Raw genomic sequence first — 20,570 nt, 5'->3', positions numbered from 1 at the left:
CTCACCACTAATAGTTATAATCGATGCTTAATTGGTTGTTCATTTTTTCTCAAGCTCAAATAGATTACATATTTCTAAGTCTACACGAGACAATGTCTGTAAGAAATCTAGCAAGCTGTCTTACGCATACCAGGTCCTCAATAAATGGTAACTAAAACATGCTGGTTATAAAAACCATTCACCTTGGGGGTACCTGGGTGGCTCAGTCGGTTGGGCGTCTGACCCTTGTTATAGGCTCAGGTCACTATCCAATGGTTTTTGGGATCAAGCTCCATGTTGGGCTCTGTGCTGACAGCATGAAGCCTGCTTGGGATTCTCTGTCTTCCTCTCTCTCTGTCCCTCCCCTGCTCACACCCTCTCTCCCTCAAAATAAATAAATAAACTTTGAAAAAAATAAATAAAAATCATTCACCTTCAATCACTTTTAGGTCAAACTTTCCAACTAAGGCCCTTTGGAGTTTTTTGACATCTTGATTCTCAAAACCCTTACAGGAAACTTGTATTTATCCTGGTTGGTCTCAGAGGGTTGAGGTGGGGGGACCCAGTAATCAGATCTCCCTGGAGAGGTATTCTTTCTGGTCCCTCTCTTTACCTCGTGCCTTCACCTTTTGGAGAATCAACCAGAATTATATCATCTCTCAGAGCCTCTCTGTGGAAAAGTGTGTTGCGATCGCTTCGCCTTGGCTTCTTTTCTTTTCTTTTCTTTTCTTTTCCTTTCTTTTTTTCTTTTCTTTTTTGAAACAAGAAACACTTAAAACTATACGTTTATCATGCATCCGGGAAAGGGCTTTGTTTTTTCGCCCCTTCCTTGCTGTCAGATAAAAGCAAAATTGGAAGAGGAAAATCACGTTGCAGGCCGTCAAAACAGTCTCAGGGGTTGTGTTGCTAACCCAGCTCTAAGTTTCTCTTTCCCCCAGACTCTTCCTTGAAACTTAATCTTAGAATAATGCATGCATTCTCACAAAGGGAGCTCCTTTTCAAGAGGAAGAGTCAGGAAGTTCAGGCTCGGGGCTGGTGTCTCCATGCCAAACGACTACTTTCTGGCTGTGTCCTTTCTCTGCCTCAGTTGTCTCTCTGTACCGGGAGGCAATAATCATTTATATCTTACAGGCTTGTTAGGAATTAGAAGGGCACCTGGCACATAATAGGTCCTCAGTAAATATTAGTTCTCCTTATTTCTACTGGACACCTCATTTGGGGGTAACCACCATTTGCCAGCCACTGTGAGCGGGCGTGTGGGTGCATATGTCCATAGCACATGTCTGTTTTATTCGTTACTATATCTCTGTACCTGAAACAATACTGGGCAGAGTAGGCACCCCCAAAACAGTATTGGGGAAATCCCTAAACACATATATGTGGGCACACACACACACATCTATAGACACAATTACACACACACTTCACACACACACACACACACCACACACACACACACAATTATGAATATAAATCATTTTCTTGCCAGGAGTCTTGATATTAGGCTGGAAGAGGAAAAGCTAGCAAAGAGAAGATCGTGAAAGGTTTGGTTCACACAGTCCAATTTCAGAAAATATCTTACTGTACAAAACTGAGGTTTCAAGAGAAGAGGTTAGCACACCAACTTTGCGGGAATCGAAGCGGAGGGAGCGGGAAGTTGTCCCAAGCGGAGCAAGAAGATACAGCAGAGGAAGGGACACAGGGGAGGCAGCCGGTGCCCCTGCCCTCTGCCCTCTGCTGTCTGCCCTCTGGGGAGGCTGTCCTGGGGCCTTAGGGTTTTCTCCAAGGCAGGTTTGCGCCCTTTCCAGGGCTTCCTCTAGACCAGGTGCCTAGAGAGGCAGTAGTGAGTCCCCTCTAGCCATCGAAAACTATTCTATTTAGGTCCACTTGCTCAGTTTCCCAGAGTCCTGGGATTGCTTTAAATGACTGTTCCTGGACATCTGAGTGTGTTGCTGAGTCACTTCCTAAGAACGTTCCTGCACAGAAGTCTGAGATTCCACTGACGAAGGCCACAGGCTACAGTACACGGTTTTAGCGACAAGCTCAAACTCAAGGCAGCTGATTTCAAGGCTGTTCTGTGTTTAGTGTGGGGGAGAGAATCCCAGGGTTTCTTGACAGGGGAGCCACCCACTCCACCTCTGGAACAGACCTTTTTCCATGTTCTTTTCTCCCAGGCACAGGCTCCCGTGACCTCCAGCAGGACTCCCCAGTCCTGTTCAGCTTCTCCCAGAAGAGCAGACCCCACTCTCCTGCCCATCCACTTCTCCATCTTGATGTCCCTGGAAACAGTCCAAGCATGAGTGTTCAAACCAAAGAATGTGAGGGGCTGGTGTGGATCACCTCTTGTGCTATCCGTTCTCTGGAGACACACAGGGATCCACATCAAGCGTATCCAGCAATCACACACTAAGCTACGGTCCTTCATAATGTTAGTCCTCCTCATTTGGGAACTTTTCAAGGCTTAGGGGCACTCAGCATAATTCTGTTATTTGGCAGATTGATGATGGAGAAAGAGAACTCTTTATCCATTTTTATCCCCAGTAAACTATTTTAGCAGCAAGCTTCCATACGACATTGATTAATGAGCAAATTGCAAATGGGGTTGTCCAGTTAGAAATGGTGTGCCTTCTGGGGCGCCTGGGTGGCTCAGTCAGTTGAGTGTCCGACTTCAGCTCAGGTCATGATCTCATGGCTCATGAGTTCGAGCCCCACGTCAGGCTCCGTGCTGACAGCTCGGAGCCTGGAGCCTGCTTTGGATTCTGTGTCTCCCTCTCCCTCTGCCCCTCCACCACTTGCTCTCTCTCTCTCTCTCTGTCTCAAAAATAAAATAAACATAAAAAAATTTTTTAAAGAAATGGTGGGCCTTCGAAAGGAGACTCTTCATTTAAGCATTCACTGGTCAAAAATCTAGCAAGAGCTTGCTGTGTGAAAGGCCATGGGGCAAGTGAGAATGCTGAGATACACTGGAAGGGACGGATGTCGATTTTGCTGCACATCATGTTGAGTGTTTTCCCAACCTTTGCGCATAATCTTTGCAACAACTGTGTGAGATAGGTGTGGCAAAGAGGACTTGTCTGCCCTCACCCTTGCTTGCCGCCTTCTTTTAGCAACAGAATCCTCCCCACCCGGAATTTCAGCAAGGTACATGACTTCCCAGCTGTCCCTGAAGAGGACAATGGGAAGATCAGACGCTCGGAGTGGGCGGACATTTCCCAGCTTCCCTTGCAGCTAGGCATGGCCGCGAGACTCTGTGCTAGTCGACAGGATCTGAATGAAAGTATCACATGCAACCTCGGGGTCAAGTCCTTCCTAGGCAAGCTGTTTCCTCTCTGCTCTGCCTTCCTGGGAACTGGAAATGGCCGTGGTTGTGGGGCTGGCCCATAAGCATTAGTTCATCTGGGCAACGTTCAAGCAATGAGACCAAGGGAAACTGAGTCCCTGGCCAGCCTCAGAGAATAGTCTTCTACCTCAACCACCTGCCCACCTATGGGTCATTACATGAAAGGACAAGAAACTTCTAACTTATTTGAGTCTTTCTAGTTGGACATCTCTCTGCTACGTAAACTCATTTTCTACAGTTATAATGCAGTGAGTGGGGCAGAAATCTATGCTCGTGATGAAAAAAATGAAAAAGCCACGCGAATTTTCTAAAATCACCAAAGTGTGATACGGTACTGTAAACCCGGACTCGGACCCAGGTCTGACATGTTCTGCTTCCTCATGCCGTCTCCCCTCAAGCAGAGAGAAGATGCCGTGGGGTCCCTTGGGCTTCTCAAGAAAAGGAGCTGTAGCGTAGAGATTTTTAGCGGTTCATCTCACAAAATGCTGTCAGGGAAGGGGGGCTGACTCTAACATTTACTGAATGCTGCTAGGCGCCAGTTACTCTGACGTGCACTTTGCATTGAGGACGTTGATGTTGCCCCCAGCTATGCACAGTCTAAGACGACATACGCAGAACTGACAGTAAGTTCCACACAAGAGAGCAGAAGTCCGGTGAGCGCAGAGGAAGGAGAGGGCGGTGTCCGTCTGCACAGGGTCAGGCATGGCTTCAAGACAGAGGTGGCACTGGGCATGAGTCTTGCAGAATAAGACTGTGGGGAAAGGACGTTGCAAGTAGAGAGCACAGCATGAGCAAAGGACAGGAAGCAGGAGAGCGCCAGAAGCACGGCCCGGAAAGAGGTTCCATGAGCTTTGGCAGCGACAGGCAGGCTGGGTGGGTGAGAATCCTGAGAGCTCTGAGGAGCAGGGTTCATACTTCAACAGAGAAGCTGAATCACTGTGTCATAGACCCGAAACTAGCATAACATTGTGTGCCCACTATTTAAATTCTAATAATGGAATGAAAAAAAAAAAAGTCCAGACTTCAAGTGTAGAATTCAGGGGCACCTGTATAATAATTCTGAACCAAATGGCAGACAAATCAGAGATTCGGAGGCTGAACATTTACTGAACCACGCCAGGGCCCCAGGCATTGGACACAGATGAGTGTATCAGGAACGCGGCTGCTCCGTGGAGGAGGACGGACTGGAAGCCTGGAGGCCAGCGAGGAGGTTACGTAGGAAAAGCATCAGGAGAGGAAGGGCTGGATGGCGGGGCAGACGGGGCCGGCAGCCCACTGGGTGTGGGAGGTGAGGGAGAGAGAGGAACCTAAGATAACTTGGAGCTTTGTTTTTGTCTAGAAGCTTGAAGGGAAGAAAATTTCTTAAAGATACCCTGACCTTTTTTTTTCTTCATTTTTTAAATTTTATTTATTTTTGAGAGAGAGAGAGAGAGAGAGAGAGCAGGGGAGGGGTAGAGAGAGAGGGAGACACAGAATCCAAAGCAGGCTCCAGGCTCCAAGCCGGCAGCACAGAGCCCGACGCGGGACTCGAACCCATGAACCAGGAGATCACGACCTGAGCCGAAGTCGGATGCCCAACCGACTGAGCCACCCAGGCACTCCTTTTATTTCTTAATTAATACAGTGAATGTGAAGCTCTGCCATGAACTAAAAAGACCTCCCTTTTCTGAGGACTATCCCTTTACGAGAGGCCTGCCTGTAGCACACCGCGTTTCTCTGGGGGTGAATGCCACGGTGGAGGGTTAGGATTATGGGCCTCTACCTCTGCTCCCAGGAAGTCCAGAATTCATGCCTCAGCTGGCAGTTTTCATGGCTGAGAACACCAAGAGCCATGTTCCTGAAGCCCTGGGGTGTGACTCTGGCTGACTTTTGTTTTAACTTGTCAGATAGCTTTGTAACCTGTAAACTCATCCAAACTTTGACAATACCTGGAGGAATCTCGGGAATCTCGGGAACCAGTGAGTAAGCTGTCTATACATCCATAACAAGACGGGCTCCATATACACTCACTCAGCGCGCTTCTCAGCGTCCAGTCCATGAAAAGTGAGCCCTTCTGGGCTGTCTGGCTTCCTCTTCCTTCGCCTTTCCCTCTAGGCCTCTTCAATCCCCTTGTATCACAGGACACATGTAAGTAGTTGGGAAGTGTTAAACTCTGACAGTAAAGGAAAATCCGAGTTAAAGGCAATGGTCGAACCAACCATGAGCAGACACGAGCTAGTGAATGAAGAGTTTCAGGCGCAAAGAGCCAAATAGTCTGCATTCCTGAGAAATCGAATCAGTTTCTCATTCTGGTGACTATTTTCACATCGGACGTCGCTTCCACAAACCAAGTGGGTGTACCTTTTTGAGAGCTGATTTATCGCCAAAAGATTTGAGTCGGGAAGCTGAAAGAAAACACTTCGTATCTATGTATTTTTTAAAAATCTGCCCACGCAAAAGAAGGCAGGTGTCCGTTTCTGATGGGGGAGCGCGCTCTTGGAGGCTCCGTAAAGCCAAGTCCACACGCTTCGTGTCTTGATCTTTAACCGATGCTGTGCTGTCCTTGTTGTCCTGTGCGGGGTCAGGAAGCTCTTTCAGTACGACAACTGCCTCGTAAGGCAAGTGCCACCTCTCTGTACCTCACATCCACCCTCCTGGAGCTCTGATCCTGTCAGATCAGCACCTGGCCCCCCAACACCTGCGTCTCTGGACCCTTCTCCTATTGGTTTGTGTCCCCTTCCTCCACGGTCCTGGGTCTTGACTCCTGCATCTACGCTACAGTCAGACTGGAGCTGTGGTGTCTCATCTCTCCTCAGTGAGGACTCCCAGCTGCCAGCTCCTGTGTGGGTCGGGGTAGGGCAGGCAGTGGCGGAAAACAATTGGCTTTTTTCTTGGCTCTCACTATTCATCCAGTGTCATTATTTGACCTCAGCTATTTAACAGGCATTGCTCTCGGGGGGCAGAGAGGAGAATCCAAAAGCGACTCACCTTCAAAGATTTGTGCGCAGTCTATGACGGGGGACAGGCAGACAGACACAGTAGATTACAACCCAGTGGGGAGACAGGCCCAGGAATGATGGCGGCAGGGATGAGGGGCAGCTGACCTCCAATGGCAAATGGAAAGAGCCCCCCAAGTTCACACCAAGTTCCTCCAGTTCACACCAAGTCTCCGTTCTCTCCATAGTATTCAACACTAGTGATGAACTCCCTTCTATATGCTCCTTATTTTTAATTCTAACCAAAAACATTCAAATTATGAAGTATTTCACCCATGCTTCAAAATACCAAGAATAATAGAACAAAGGTTCAAGTGGTGGTTTTGAGTGACAGTTGAGAGAGGGCTCAGGGTCAGTCTGTGTGAGGTCCGGCAGGCTGCCCCCCCCTGCAGCTCAGCTTCCTCCTGGGACACAGGGACGGTCACACCCCCTGGTGAGGCAGCAGTGAAGGCGAAATGCATCAGCACTCCTAATGTCCCGGAGCAGAGCCCGGCGGCGCAGTCGGCTTCTGTGTTAGCGTTCACGGTCTGTATCGGCCACGGTAGTGTGGATTTTGTATTCGGGTTACCTGCCCCTGCGTCCCATCCAGCTCTATCGCCCGCTGACAGTATCATCTTGAGCAAGTTATTTAACCTTTCTGTGTTTCCATGCCCTTATCTGTAGGAATATAGATTATATTGGAACGACCTCACAGGATTGTCTTCAAGGACTGAGTCAACACCGGGAAAGCTCTGACAACAGGTCTGGCACATAGTAAGCGGCCAACAAATATTAGCTGTTATTACAAAGTAGAAACCCTGTGCCCTCACTCAGTGTTAACAGGTGCTAACATTTGCCATACTTGCCTCAGATATTTTTTTTTAATTAAATAAAATGTTACAACTAAAGTAGAAGTTTTTCCATTTCCTCTCCTCATCCCCTTCTGTCCATCTATAGGCTGTCCACTCATGATGTGTCTCTTTCCTGCCCATGTAGTACTTCTTATATGGATAAATTAGATATATCCATAAACAAAGTATAGGCATTTTTATGTTTTAACATTTTTATAAATAGTATCATACTGTCTATATTCATGTATAACTTGGGGCGCCTGGGTGGCTCAGTCACTTACGCATCTGACTTTGGCTCAGGTCATGATCTTGCAGTCCGTGAACTCGAGCCCTGTGCTGACAGCTCAGAACCTGGAGCCTGCTTTGGATTCTGTCTCCTTCTCTCTCTGTCCCTTCTCCTCTCACGCTCTGTCTTTCTCTCTCTGTCTTTCTCTCTCTCTTTCAAAAATAAACATTAAAAAAAAAATTATTCGTGTATGACTTGGCTTCTCCCCTCACACCCTACCCCTTGTGCTTCCCCCACCCAACTTTGTTTCTGAGATCTATGTTCCAGTTCATTCATTTTCACTGTGCATTGTACACCATTGGATACATAAACCAGAATGCGTTAGTCCGTTCCCTGAAGGATGGACGGTTCGGTTGTTTCCAGTTTCTGCTGTCACACATGTGCTATTTCAACCATCTTTGTGGGCACACCCCCCTCTGAAGGGCTCTGATCCTGCAGCTTCCAACTATCGTCCGCCTGTTTTACTCTGTGAAGCATCAGACAAGTGTCTTTGATCTTAACGTGTGGACGATTACGCCAGGTAACTTAGATGCCTTGTCTTATCCAATCCTCCCAGTGATTCTGCAAAGCGGGAGGCAGGGTAGAATGAGGAGTGTCGTGCCCAGTACCTGGATTCAGATGCCAGCTCCTGCCCCTCAAGGGCAAGACTTTGAGAAAATCACTTACCTGGTGCCTCAGTTTCCTTCTCTATAAAATAGAAGTGATAATTGCACCTCTTGTAGGTTATGGGGAGGCCCGAGTGAGTTACCTGTTACCGAGAACGGTGCCCGGCACACAATGAATGCAGAGCAGGTATTACCATTAGGCAGTTTTCACAGGAAGGGAAACAGAGACTCGGAGAAGCTTAGTAACGTTGCCCAAGTCACCCGGCTGAGTTGCACGGATCGAAAGTGAGGCGCATCTGACGTTGCAAGCTTCTAAGCCCATACGCTTTCCACTTTGCCACCACCTCCTTAGATGGAGTTTAGTGTTCGTGCAGTAACTACTTGGTACAGCTGACTCAGCCTGGGAGACCTGGGGCCAAGAGCCAAATCATTGCACACCGTCCCTCCTTCTGAAACCCCAAAGTACTTCTCCCGCGGGGTCAGGAACTTGTCACTGGACAAGGTACAGTCCTCCTCAGTGGCTCTTGTCCTTCCACTCCTAGCAGCCAGAGTGATCCGTTAAAATTCAAGTGAGGACAAAGGAGCAAAGGCGATACAACAGAGCAAAGGTCGTCTCCCCAGCAAATGGACATCCACATGTGGAAAGTGAATCCAGACGCAGGCCTTATACCCTTCACAAAAATTAGCTCAAAATGGGTCATAGACATAAATGGAAAATGAAAAACTAAAAGACTCCCAGAAGATAAGTTAGGAGGAAGCCTCGCTGAGCTCGGGTATCACGATGCCTTGTTAGATACAATACAAAGGACATCATCCACGAGACAAATAATTGATACGCTAGACTAAAGTTAAAAACCCCTCCACAAAAAAGAATATCAAAAGAATGAGAAGACATGCCACAGACTGGGAGACAATAGTCGCAAAGGATATATCTTATAAAAGACAGCTCTCCGAAACGTACAAAAAAACTCTCCAAATTGAACACTAAGAAAACAATCTGATTAAAAATGGGCCAAAGACCTTAACAGACAGTCACGAAAGAAGACAAGCAGATGACAAATTAAAGCAATAACAAGATACTACCACATGTATATTGGGAGGGCCAAAATCTGGAAGACGGCCAACACCACATGCTGGCAAGGATGTGGAACAAGAACGCTCGTTGCTGTTGGAATTCATTCATTGCTGATGGGAATGCAAATTGGTACAGCTACTTGGGAAGACAGTTTGGTGGTGTCTTATAAAACTAAACACACCCTCACCATATGATCTAGCAGCAGCACTCTTTGGCTTTTGCCCAAAGGAGTTGAAAGCAAATAACAGACAGAAACTTGCACACTGATGTTTGTAGCAGCTTTATTCATGACCGCCAACGCCTGGAAGCAACAATGATGTCCTTCAGTAGGTGGACGGATAAGTAAGCTGTGGCGCATATAGACAATGAAACATTCAACCCCAAACGGAAATGGATTATCAAGCCATGAAAAGATGTGGAGAAATCTTAAATGCATATTATTAAGCGAAAGAATCCAAACTACTTCCAAGGCTGAATGATTCCAACTATATCACATTCTAGAAGGCAAAACTATGGAGACAATACAAAGATTAGTGGGCGGGGTGGGGGGAGGGTGATGCACAGGCAGAGCACAGACGACTTTTAGGGCGGTGAAAATACTCTGTATGATACTATATTGACGGGTACATGTCCTTATACATTTGCTCAAACCCATAGAATCTACGATAGCCAGGGTGAGCCCTAAGGGAAACCATGGACTTTCGGTGATTGTCAGTGCACATTTATCCTTGGTAACAAACGGACCCCTCTGATGAGTGATATTGAGAGCCGGGGAGACTGTGCATGTGTAGGGGTAAGGGAATAAGGGAAACCTCTGTATCTTCCTCCTGGTGTTGTTGTCAATCTCAAACTGCTCTAAAAAACAGAGCCTTTTTCAAAACGTAAATCAGCTTGCCACTCTTCTGCTCAAAACCCTCCCCTCATTCCCCCTCACACTCAGAAGGAAACACAAATTCCAGGTTATGAGGTGTGTCAGGCTCTCAGGACGTGCTGCCTGGCTTCCCGTCCACCTCACCTCTTCCTAACGGGCTCTGGTCAAACCAGCCCCTCCATGTCCTTGAACTTGGCACGTCACCCCACCTCCAGGCCGTTCCTTCTGCTTTCCCTGGATCTTTACAGATCATTCCCTGATTTCACTCAGGTCTCTGCTCTGACCCCACATTCTGCCAGAGGCCTTTCCTGAACCCCCACAGAGCTATCTTAACCTTTACCTGCCTTTCTTTCCCAACCAATCAGAGCCAATGTTTGCTAAATAGATTAAAGGCAGGTCTTGCTGCTGGGTCTATGGGAGGTCCTGGGGGCCTGGGGTAGGGCCTGGTGTGGCCAGGATGGGAGAGGGGAGCCACAGAAGACCACCTAGGGTAGCAGCTATTGGCCAGCGGGTAGAGATGTCTTTCAGTATTTTAACCAGTGTGACTACATCCGTCTATACCACTGTACCTCTAGGGCCGAGTGCTGGGCCAGGCAGGGAGTAGGCTTTCAAGAGGTATTTGTTTAATCAAATAAGGAAGGAAGAATGGACAGGGCGACACTTTGGGGAAGGGAAATCCCAACAGTTAGCTTGCGGTATGGGAGAGGAGGGTGGAGAGGTGTTCCTGGTTGGGTTGAGATGGTGGCAGCTGGGAAACCGGAGTAGGACCAGTCTCCCTCTCTCTGGTGGCCACTTCTTCTCATCTACTGCAGAGAAAAGGACTCTGCCCCTGTGTCATCCACTAGAAGTCGCTCCTCTGGTCTGCCGCACCTGCTGTTGACTTTGCCGTTGGGTTGGTCTGCTCCTCCTGGAATCTCGAGCAGCAATATCGTTCGTGTCCCCCCCCCCCCCCGCCAACCCCCCCCCCCAGTGCAGGGTGGCAACAGAGGGAAAGTGTGGGGGACGGCGCTTCTCGGCCTGCTTCTCCGGTATTGCCCACACCACCACCCAAGGCTCTGAAGGCTTTTCAGCGTGTACATGGGGCCCCACGCATATTCCGAAGAGCCTCTTCATTGGTTTTACGCCCTGCCGTTGCGTTCTGAAACTGTTAATAATTTTTGAACAAGGGCCCTGCGTTTTCATTTTGCATCGGGCCCTGCAAATCAAGCAGCTGGGACTGAGGGTAGTATTTCCATAAAACAAGAAAACAGCCTGCCCAAGTTGAACCCCACCCAGAGGCTAAGATTTCTCATTATTGCAGAGAACAGCTAAGGCCTGGGCCTGCCTGAGTAGCAAAGGGGGGCCCATTACCCAACTTCATGCCCTCAGGTGGCCACACAGAATTAGGCAGAGGTTTTTAAGAGCTGCGTTTCTGTATCTCAGGCTGAGTTCTTCATTTCATTTCTCCTTGAGCACAAAGCAGGCAGCGGCAGGATTTCTGACTGTCTGGGATAGCAAGCCATCCCCGGAGGTCTGGGCGGGTACAGCACAGACTGGGAGTGGCCCTGCACGCACACACCCATACCCACCTTGGCCTTGTTTTTGTTTTCATTTGTTGCTTTGTTGTTAATTGGCCAGAGTCATCCTGACAACTGAATTCTGGTTTCTCAGACGCTGGGAGCCCAAAGGGTTTGTTCAGACACTTGATTTTGCCCCCTAAGACCCGCAGGTGAGGGCGGGGGAGAGAGAAGACTGAGCTTAAGTCTGGGGCAGGGCTGAATTCCAGTTACTTGGAATTCTTGTGTTTTTCCAGGGACTTGGAAGCCCCCAGGGGCCAGGTCTGTGTTTCAGTTTTCCCAATATACCTCTCACCAACCGCCCTGCCTTGAAAATCGCAGACTCAGTAAATGTTACTTTTTAACCAATTGATTAAGCCACTGGCTCATTCAACGGCTGTTCCTGTGTCCCCCCTCTATGATGTCACACAGGTGGGACGAGGCTGCGGGGGCACAACTGTGAGGAGACTACATGCAGCTCTTTACTTGACTTCAAACTCAACATGCCCCAATGTGAGCTCTTGTGCCCTGGCCAAGCCTCGTTCTGACCGCATTCCCCAGTGGATGGACAGCACCATTGTTCAAAGAGGCAACACAGAGGAGTGACTGAGCTAGGAGTGAACCACCTCAGAGGGAGTGCTCGCCAAGCCCCTTAGCCGAGTGTGCCACTCTATTCTCTGTGCCTCAGTTTCCTCAGAGTTGTGGGGATTGAATGAACTGAAGCACGTAGAATATGTACAATGGCTATTTTTACTCCCTGTGCATGTATTCAAGCCAGAAAACCAGGAGTCAGGTTGGATATCCGCTTCTCCTCCAACCTGCACCCCCACTGCCGGTTACATTATCTGCTCAGTGGTTGAGGAATCCGTTCCATGCTCTCCCTCTTTATCACCAAAGTCCTGGTCCAAGCCACTGTCATCTGTCAAATGGACTGCTACAATTGTCCACATCCGGTCTTTCCACTCCCCTTCTCGTCTGTTCTGTTCTCCACACTACAGCTAAATTAATCTTTCCCAAACGTTGGTCTGATCATGCTACCATGCCTACAAGAGCTATAGGGTCCAGCCTCCACACACACCAGACCTGCCTTTCCCCTCTGCTCTACCAACAGGGGCACCATTGGCCATTTGAGCCAGATGACTCTATTGCGGGGGACTGTCCTGTGCATTGTACAATGTTAACAGCGTCTCTGATTTCTACCTACTAGATGCCTGTAGCAACCTTCAACCTAACTTGTGACGAAAGAAAAATATTCTAAGACTTGGCGGCCAAATGTCCCCTGGGGGACAAAATCACCCCTCTGTTGTCTTCCCTCCTACAACGAGGAACAGGCTGCTGCTGCGTCTTGGAGCTCCTTCTGGGTCTTGTCCCTGTCCCTACGCCTTCTTGGTGTCAGAATCTCCATTCCACAATCACCTTCTCAAAGGAAGCTTCTCCAACACACCTGCTTCTCTGACCCTCCTGTTAGAAGCTCTCCTAACATTGGGTACTGTTTCTGTACTTATTATATGGGACTCAGAACAAATGTTTACCAACATAGTTGTGATTTTGCTTTCTTTTTACTTGTATGATGATTTGATTCACATCTGTCTCACCCACCAGACTGTATGCTGCATGTGGGCAGGTCCTGGGCATCACCGTATCCCTAGAATACGGCCCTGGCTCCACAGAATTGCTTTCTAGGGAGGAAGCAGGCAAGCACACAAGCAAACTCACCAGGAAATTCTGTGGGAATTGGGAGCACACAGAGCACCTAACACAATCTCTGGAAGATCAGTGGTGCTCATGAAGGAGGTAGCATCACAGACCCCGTCAGGAGAGCTGAGTGAGGGACAGAAGAGACACCGCAGGGAGTCTTGTCCTCAAGGTGTAATGATCAGCCTGGGCGAAGACACAGAAGTAAGGCTGCAAGGCCCTCGAATCCCTCCTTCTCCCACTCTCTTGCCACCTTTTGTCCAACTCCTGCTTTTCCTGGGCTAAGGCTTGCTTAAGGCGCCTCCCTCCGGACAAGGTGGGAGGGGACACAGGGAGAGAGCCACTGCAGACTCCCCAGTAGGGTGACCACAGTCCCAGTTTGCCCAGGCCTGTCCTGGTGTTAGCGCAGAAAGTCCCACATCCTGGGAAACAGCTGGTCCCGCAACAAACCAGACATCCGGTCACCACCCTCAGGGTTGGTTTGTGGCCATCCCAGCCACCTGGAAGAAGCAACAGGGCATCTGTTGGAATGATCTCTTGGACACCTGGGCTCGAGTCTTGGAATGATCTCTGGACACCTGGGCTCAAGTGAGTCCGGCTCGAGTTCCTCAGCAGCCTTGTAAATTCGGGGACAGTTGTGTCTCCGGTCTCCCTTTCTTTCTCAGGCCTCCCTGCCTCAAGCAGCTGATGCAAGGGCCTAATGGGAGAATGTCTAGAAAAATGCTTTGTAAGCTCTGGAACATAAGGAATTTTTATCATCATTCCTTTCTGGATCATTCAGGTCTGGAAGCACTGAAATCCCGCAGAGCCCTATCGAGGACTCAGGGAGGCTGCTCTGGGTCACTCTCTGCTTCGAGTGAGCCGCCCGCCAGGCAGCCCCAGCCAAGGCCTGTTTGGACAGCCGCCTCCTGGACTCCTGGTCTGGCCGCCTCCTCTCCAGCTTGCACCTCCTTTTCCTTTCACTGGGGGAACAAACACACTCAGATTGAAACTATAAAGTGCTGGTCTGAGGGAGAAAAGCATCCCATTCCTTCCAGGGAGCATGCATGCCTCCGGGCCCAGCTTCCCTGCTCTTCCCTCCAAGTAAAACAGCGGGGAGGCCCCAGACCCTAGAGGCAGACACACTGGGCGGGGCCCTCCTCTGAAAAGGAGGAGCCCGCATCCTCCCCTCTAATCTCTTCCTGGAAACCCTCCTTCTCTCCGGCAGCCCGGGGCTGTTTACTCTGGTTTACCTCCCAGCTGGGTGGTTTACATCCACAAAGCCAACGCGGAGGCCACGTGTGACCCGTGACCACCTCTCAGACACCCAGGCAGTGAAATAAATCCTGAACAGGCTGGGGCAATTCTGTGGTTCTGTGGCTTCTGTGAGGGCTAAGTGGGCTTGACAGTAGCCCGTGATGGGCTTGCCAGACAAAACACGGGCTGCTCCAGCATTGCCCAGGTCCTGCTTGCGCTAAAAAATAGTTGTTGTTTATCTGAAATTCAAATTCGACTGGGCATCCTGCATTTTTATCCACTAAATCCGATAACTGCACCTTGGTAGCCCATTTCTGAGTCTGTTTTTTTACTTCCTGAGTGGGACAGGCCCATGGCCTTAATTTCCTGCCGGGATTCCTGGGTCCAGTCTTTGGTTCCTGTCCCCTGCTGGGTGGATCAACAGATTCCCAGGCAGTATGGGGTGGGGGTGGGGAAGCTTCAGAAGGAACCTGCTTGGAGTTCTGTCCCTAATGAGCGGATATGGTTGCTGCCCGGCGGACCTGAAAGGTGACCAGACTGGGGAATCTTGCAAGATCCTACGGAGAGCATTTATAGACACGGAAAGGATGATGGTGGTTGGGTTAAGTGAGCGAGTCTTCCCAGGAAATTGGTGTGAGAGGGCCCTTGGCTGGGTGGCAGTCTGCTGCTGAGATGCGGGGAGATGGGAGGTGCACCTGTCCTTTGCCTCTGTGGTTTTGGCTACTGCACGGACTGGAGACTCAACGTATCTATTTGTATCCAGGAATTTGCCAGGGCCCTGGGAGAAAAGGTCTTGGGGTTACAGCCTGTTTTCTGACTTTCAGAAATAATTAAGACTTGTGTAATGAACTGGGTAGCTAGTAGCTGAAGCCAGATTGCAGGAAAAGCAATGGGCTGGGCGGGTGTGTGTGTGTGGGGGGTACCCCACAAGGAAACACTCTACAAAGGAAGGAGGTGGGAAGAAACAGGGCTAAGGAAGGACAGTAAGTCTAGACACAGTGTGGAGGGGATATGGGAACACTTTTTTTTTTTTAATTTAATTTTTTTAAATTTACATCCAAATGAGTTAGCATATAGTGCAACAATGATTTCAGGAGTAGATTCCTTAACGCCCTTTCCCCATTTAGCCCATCCCCCCTCCCACAACCCCTCCAGCAACCCTCTGTTTGTTCTCCATATTTAAGAGTCTCTTCTGTTTTGTCCCCCTCCCTGTTTTTATATTATTTTTCCCTTCCCTTGTGTTCATCTGTTTTGTCTCTTAAAGTCCTCACGTGAGTGAAGTCATATGATATTTGTCTTTCTCTGACTAATTTCGCTTAGCATAATACCCTCCAGTTCTATCCACATAGTTGCAAATGGCAAGATTTCATTCTTTTTGATTGCTGAGTAATACTCTATTGTATATATATACCACATCTTCTTTATCCATTCATCCATCGATGGACATTCAGGCTCTTTCTATACTTTGGCTATTGTCGATAGTGCTGCTATAAACACGGGGGTGCATGTGCCCCTTCAAAACAGCACACCTGTATCCCTTGGATAAATACTTAGTAGTGCAATTGCTCGGTCATAGACTAGTTCTATTTTTAGTTATTTGAGGAAGCTCCATGCTGTTTTCCCGAGTGCCTGCACCAGTTTGCATTCCCACCAACAATGCAAAAGAGATCCTCTTTCTCCACATCCTTGCCAACATCTGTCGTTGCCTGAGTTGTTAATGTTAGCCATTCTGACAGGTGTGAGGTTGGTATCTCATGGTGGTTTTGATTTCTATTTCCCTGATGACGAGTGATGTTGAGCATTTTTTCATGTGTCAGTTGGCCATCTGGATGTCTTCTTTGGAGAAGTGTCTATTCATGTCTTTTGCCCATTTCTTCACTGGATTATTTGTTTTTTGGGTATTGAGTTGGATAAGTTCTTTATAGATTTTGAATACTAACCCTTTACCTGATATGTCGTTTGCAAATATCTTCTCCCATTCTGTCGGTTGCCTTTTAGTTTTGCTGATTGTTTCTTTCGCTGTGCAGAAGCTTCTTATTTTGATGAGGTCCCAGTAGTTCATTTTTGCTTTTGTTTCCCTTGCCTCTGGAGACGTGTGAGTAAGAAGTTGCCGTGGCCATGATCAAAGAGGTTTTTGCCTGCTTTCTCCTCGAGGATTTTGATGGCTTCCTGTCTTACATTTAGGTCTTTCATCCATTTTGAGTTTATTTTTGTATATGGTGTAAGAGAGTGGTCCAGGTTCATTCTTGTGCATGTCGCTGTCCAGTTTTCCCAGCACCACTTGCTGAAGAGAATGTCTTTACTCCATTGGATATTCTTTCCTGCTTTGTCAAAGATTAGTCGGCCATACGTTTCTGGGTCCATTTCTGGGTTCTGTATTCAGTTCCATTGATCTGAGTGTCTGTTCTTGTGCCAGTACCATACTGTCTTGATGATTACAGCTTTTAGTATTTTGAGCCTGGCCCAACTAGAGGGTCTTGGAAGGGGATGAAAAGGTTATGTAGGTGAACTAAAGGACGTGCCATTAAGGGTTGTACTGTGGGGGCTCAAGCAGTTTTTCTGCTACATATGCTCATTGTAGCTATCTACTCTCACTAGTTGAGGAACACCAAGACTGGGCTAAGCGGCATAACCTATACGGGCAGCTGCAGAGATAAGCGGAGTTCTGAGGACAGCTGAATTGGGAATTCAATCAGCCCAGAGCTCTGCAGACTGGCCAAGACCTGGGCGCATCCTCAGACGCACCTGCAGGTTAGAGGCAGCGGAGCGGGGACAGGGTTGTTCAGAGCTCAGTGGTCCTGAGGTCAGACTTATCAGTGATGTCTGAGTTCCTTCTCTTCCAGTAGGTGGCAGCAGGTGAGCAAATAGAAGGATCCAGGTTGGGTTTAGGGCACAGGTGTGTGTGTGTGTGTGTGTGTGTGTGTGCGCAACTTCGGCAAGTGACCAAACTTCTCCAATTTGGCAGGTGGGGGCTCTGAGTTATTATAACTTGGTTTTTAAAGGAAATGGAACCTTACTGTGTAGTCATGGGTTAGTGAGATCAAGACCACTGGGAAATACACTTTGGAAAGAAACTGTTCCGTTTGGATACCGGTTGACACCAGATTGAACTTCTTTTGATTAAACTTCTTTTGACACTAGATTAAACTTCTTCCAAATGGAAGATATTGCTCAATTTTTTCAGTTCTAATCTCTCATGAATGTTCAGTTCATAAGGAAGCAGGAGAGGGGAGTCGCCTAGGGCCTATTTTTTAAAGGAATCCCTTTCTTTGAGTGGGTGCAGTTCTATCCTAGTTTTGGAGAGTGGAGTTTCAGGCCCCTGTTCCTTCCTCAGGTGCATGCCCCAGCGCAACCTTACATTCAAAAAAAGAATGTTCTAGAACATAAGCCCCTTGCCCTATTGTGACATTGTTCCGGTAATAGAATTAGTGAACATTTACTAAATGCCAGGTACTAATCTAAACACTACATACTTGCTTGGGACCTTTTGATCCTTATAGAAGCTCTTTCGGATGAGGAAACAGCAACTCACCAAGGTAACACAGTAACGGTGGACTTGCCTTTTCTCTCTTAACCACCTGTTGTCCTGCTAGACAGAAAAATTCACTGCAGCGAGGCAGGGCAAACAGATCAGAGGGAGGCCAAAAATGAAAGAGCTGTAAGAAAATTCAGGCAAGGCAGGGAGAAAACAAGAGAGAGCAAAATTGGTAACCAAATGCTTGCCTTGAAGTTCTGTTTATCAGAGAGAAGCCACAGGCACAGTTAGCTCTGAGCTTTTTTGTAACCAACCGGAAGAAAGAAATTACAATCATTTTCAAGATCCCTAATCTCCAGAAGGTATAAAGTTCAAGTATCAGGGGAAGAAGCACAACTATTTGTGGAACTATGATAAAAGGGAATTATCTCCAGTTGGCTGTTGGAGAGCCACTTATCCAAGGTCTCGCAGCTGCTCAGCCAGAATTTAAACCCCAACCACCGGCCCCCCCTGAACCCGCCTTCTCAGACACGGCCCCACACTGCTTCTGGAGCTGGACGAGGTGCTCTTGATATATGTGTATTGAATGGCTACCTGACTAACCAGTGGAGCTGGGACAGTAGTTCAGAAGCATCTAGGGCAATGGGAGTACATCTTGATGTTGCCGTGTCTGTTCTTATGTAAGAGTTGTTTATAAACCAAGCGTTCACGCTTCAGGGACCACCCGTATTAATAGTAGCCTTAACATGCTCCCAAACCTGTAAGCAAACTGACTTGTCAATGCATTCCCTCAGAGACTCAGCACAAACAGCTATTGTGTGTCCTTTGTCTTCTGCACAACCTAAGAATTTGCTTGGAATCAACCTGATATGAATGGAATTTCACTTACAGGAGTTCCACAGAGACTCAATCATATTCCCTCTCTCTCTCTCTCTCTCTCTCTGTCTCTCTCCCTCCCTCCTTTTCTCCTTACTGAGACTTAGATGAACACAAGGCCTGAATCGCGTATTGGGCTGTTCTTATAGAAAGAGAGAGGGAATATTATTATAAGTGTAAAACTGCTTATAAAATTCTTACAGCAATCGGAAAAAAAATTGGAAACATTAACAGCTAAGTCCCAGGTCAGCTTACACTTCATTAAATAAAAAATCCTTCAAACGTGATAATCATTCAAAGAGATCCTTACTCAGTGTAGTGGAGAAGGACCAAATCCACACCAGTAAGAAGGAAGCAGATGGCCCTGAATTCATAAAAATCCCCAAAGTTCCATAATCAAGCTGATATTTTCACCAAACAGTGTCCAAAATCTGTGCAGCACCTCTTAAACTTGAATGCCTGAAGCAAATCCATATTGAGAATCCACTGCAGTCTGCCACCAATTCTGGTTCTTTCACACGCATCCCCTTCTTGGGGACCCACAACAACCCTGGGATTTCGGTTGGGCAGATATAATTATCCCTGTTTTACAGTGAAGAGCTCAGGCTTAGAGAGATAAAGAACTTGCCGGAGGCTGTAAGTGAGTAGGGACCTTCCTGAGAGCAGCCGGGAGCCTCGATTTCAAACCTGGGTCTTCTGTACTCTTGAACTCTGGTCTTTGACCTCTAACCTCCACTGAAGATGTGAGTCCCCATCCCCACCCGCTGGAAGGTTGGAGAACTATGAAGGCAAAAATAAAGCTCTCATCTTCCACTCCACCTGCTTTCCCTGCTGGTGCAACCATGGCCATCAGCACGGCACAGCTCTCTCTTCTGAGGCTTTCTGAGCCAAGTGCACCAGCTCTTTCCTCTTCCTGTTGTCATGGCCACACTCCCTTTTACTGCAGTGATGCATCAAGAGGCCCCACGCCATCAGGCTCCAACAGGTTCTGCTTCTTGGCTCACCGTGTGCTGTAGAAGTTTCCTTAATTCTTCTAGAGTTACTGTGAAGGGTATAAAGGGTGAAATGTACAGATCGCACCTAGCTATATTCCTAGCATGGTAAGTTTTAGTGATCCTTAACCTTTCATTTACTAAATGGTCATTCACCCCAATTATTTGGCAATTTTTGTTGAGTGTCTGCTATGTGCCAGCATTGTTCCCAGCACTGGGGACACAACAGTGGACAAAAGAGATGGAAATATGTGCCCTTAAGGAGCTTCCCTTCTGGGGTAGAAATAGATGATCAAAAATAAAACATAAAATCAAGAACTGTGGCGTGTGATTAATATAACAAAGAAAGAGTGGGTGCTATAATAGAGAGTGGTTGATCCTGAAAGGCGTCTCTGAACAAGTGACATTTAAGCTGAATTCTGGAGGACAAGAGGACCCAGCTAAGCCATGAGCCTGGACAGGAGCTTGCCAGGCATAGAAAATTCAAGTGCTGGGGCTGGGGTGGGAGGGACCTTAGAATTTCCAGGAGCTGTCAAAATGTCTGTGTGGCTAGAGTGGAGGAGGTGAGGAGGTGAGTGTCAGGACAAGGGGCCAGAGACAAAGGCAGAAACCAGATGGCACAGCCCTGGAAGACTGTGGTAAGGAGGCTTGGTAGCCTGAAGAAGGGAGGGATATGTGAATACATCCTGTGGATCTCTTGGGCAAGAGCAGACCAGCAGGACAAGTATCAAGTATGTGGTGTGTGAGAATCACCTAAAAATATACCCTGATGATACAAAAAACTACCAGAATTTCAGGGA

Source organism: Panthera pardus, unplaced genomic scaffold, assembly GCF_024362965.1.
Source record: "Panthera pardus isolate Hobbes unplaced genomic scaffold, ASM2436296v1 HiC_scaffold_11, whole genome shotgun sequence".
Taxonomy (NCBI): domain Eukaryota; kingdom Metazoa; phylum Chordata; class Mammalia; order Carnivora; family Felidae; genus Panthera; species Panthera pardus.
The sequence above is the reverse complement of the archived record's forward strand: the minus strand, read 5'-3'. Positions refer to the sequence as shown.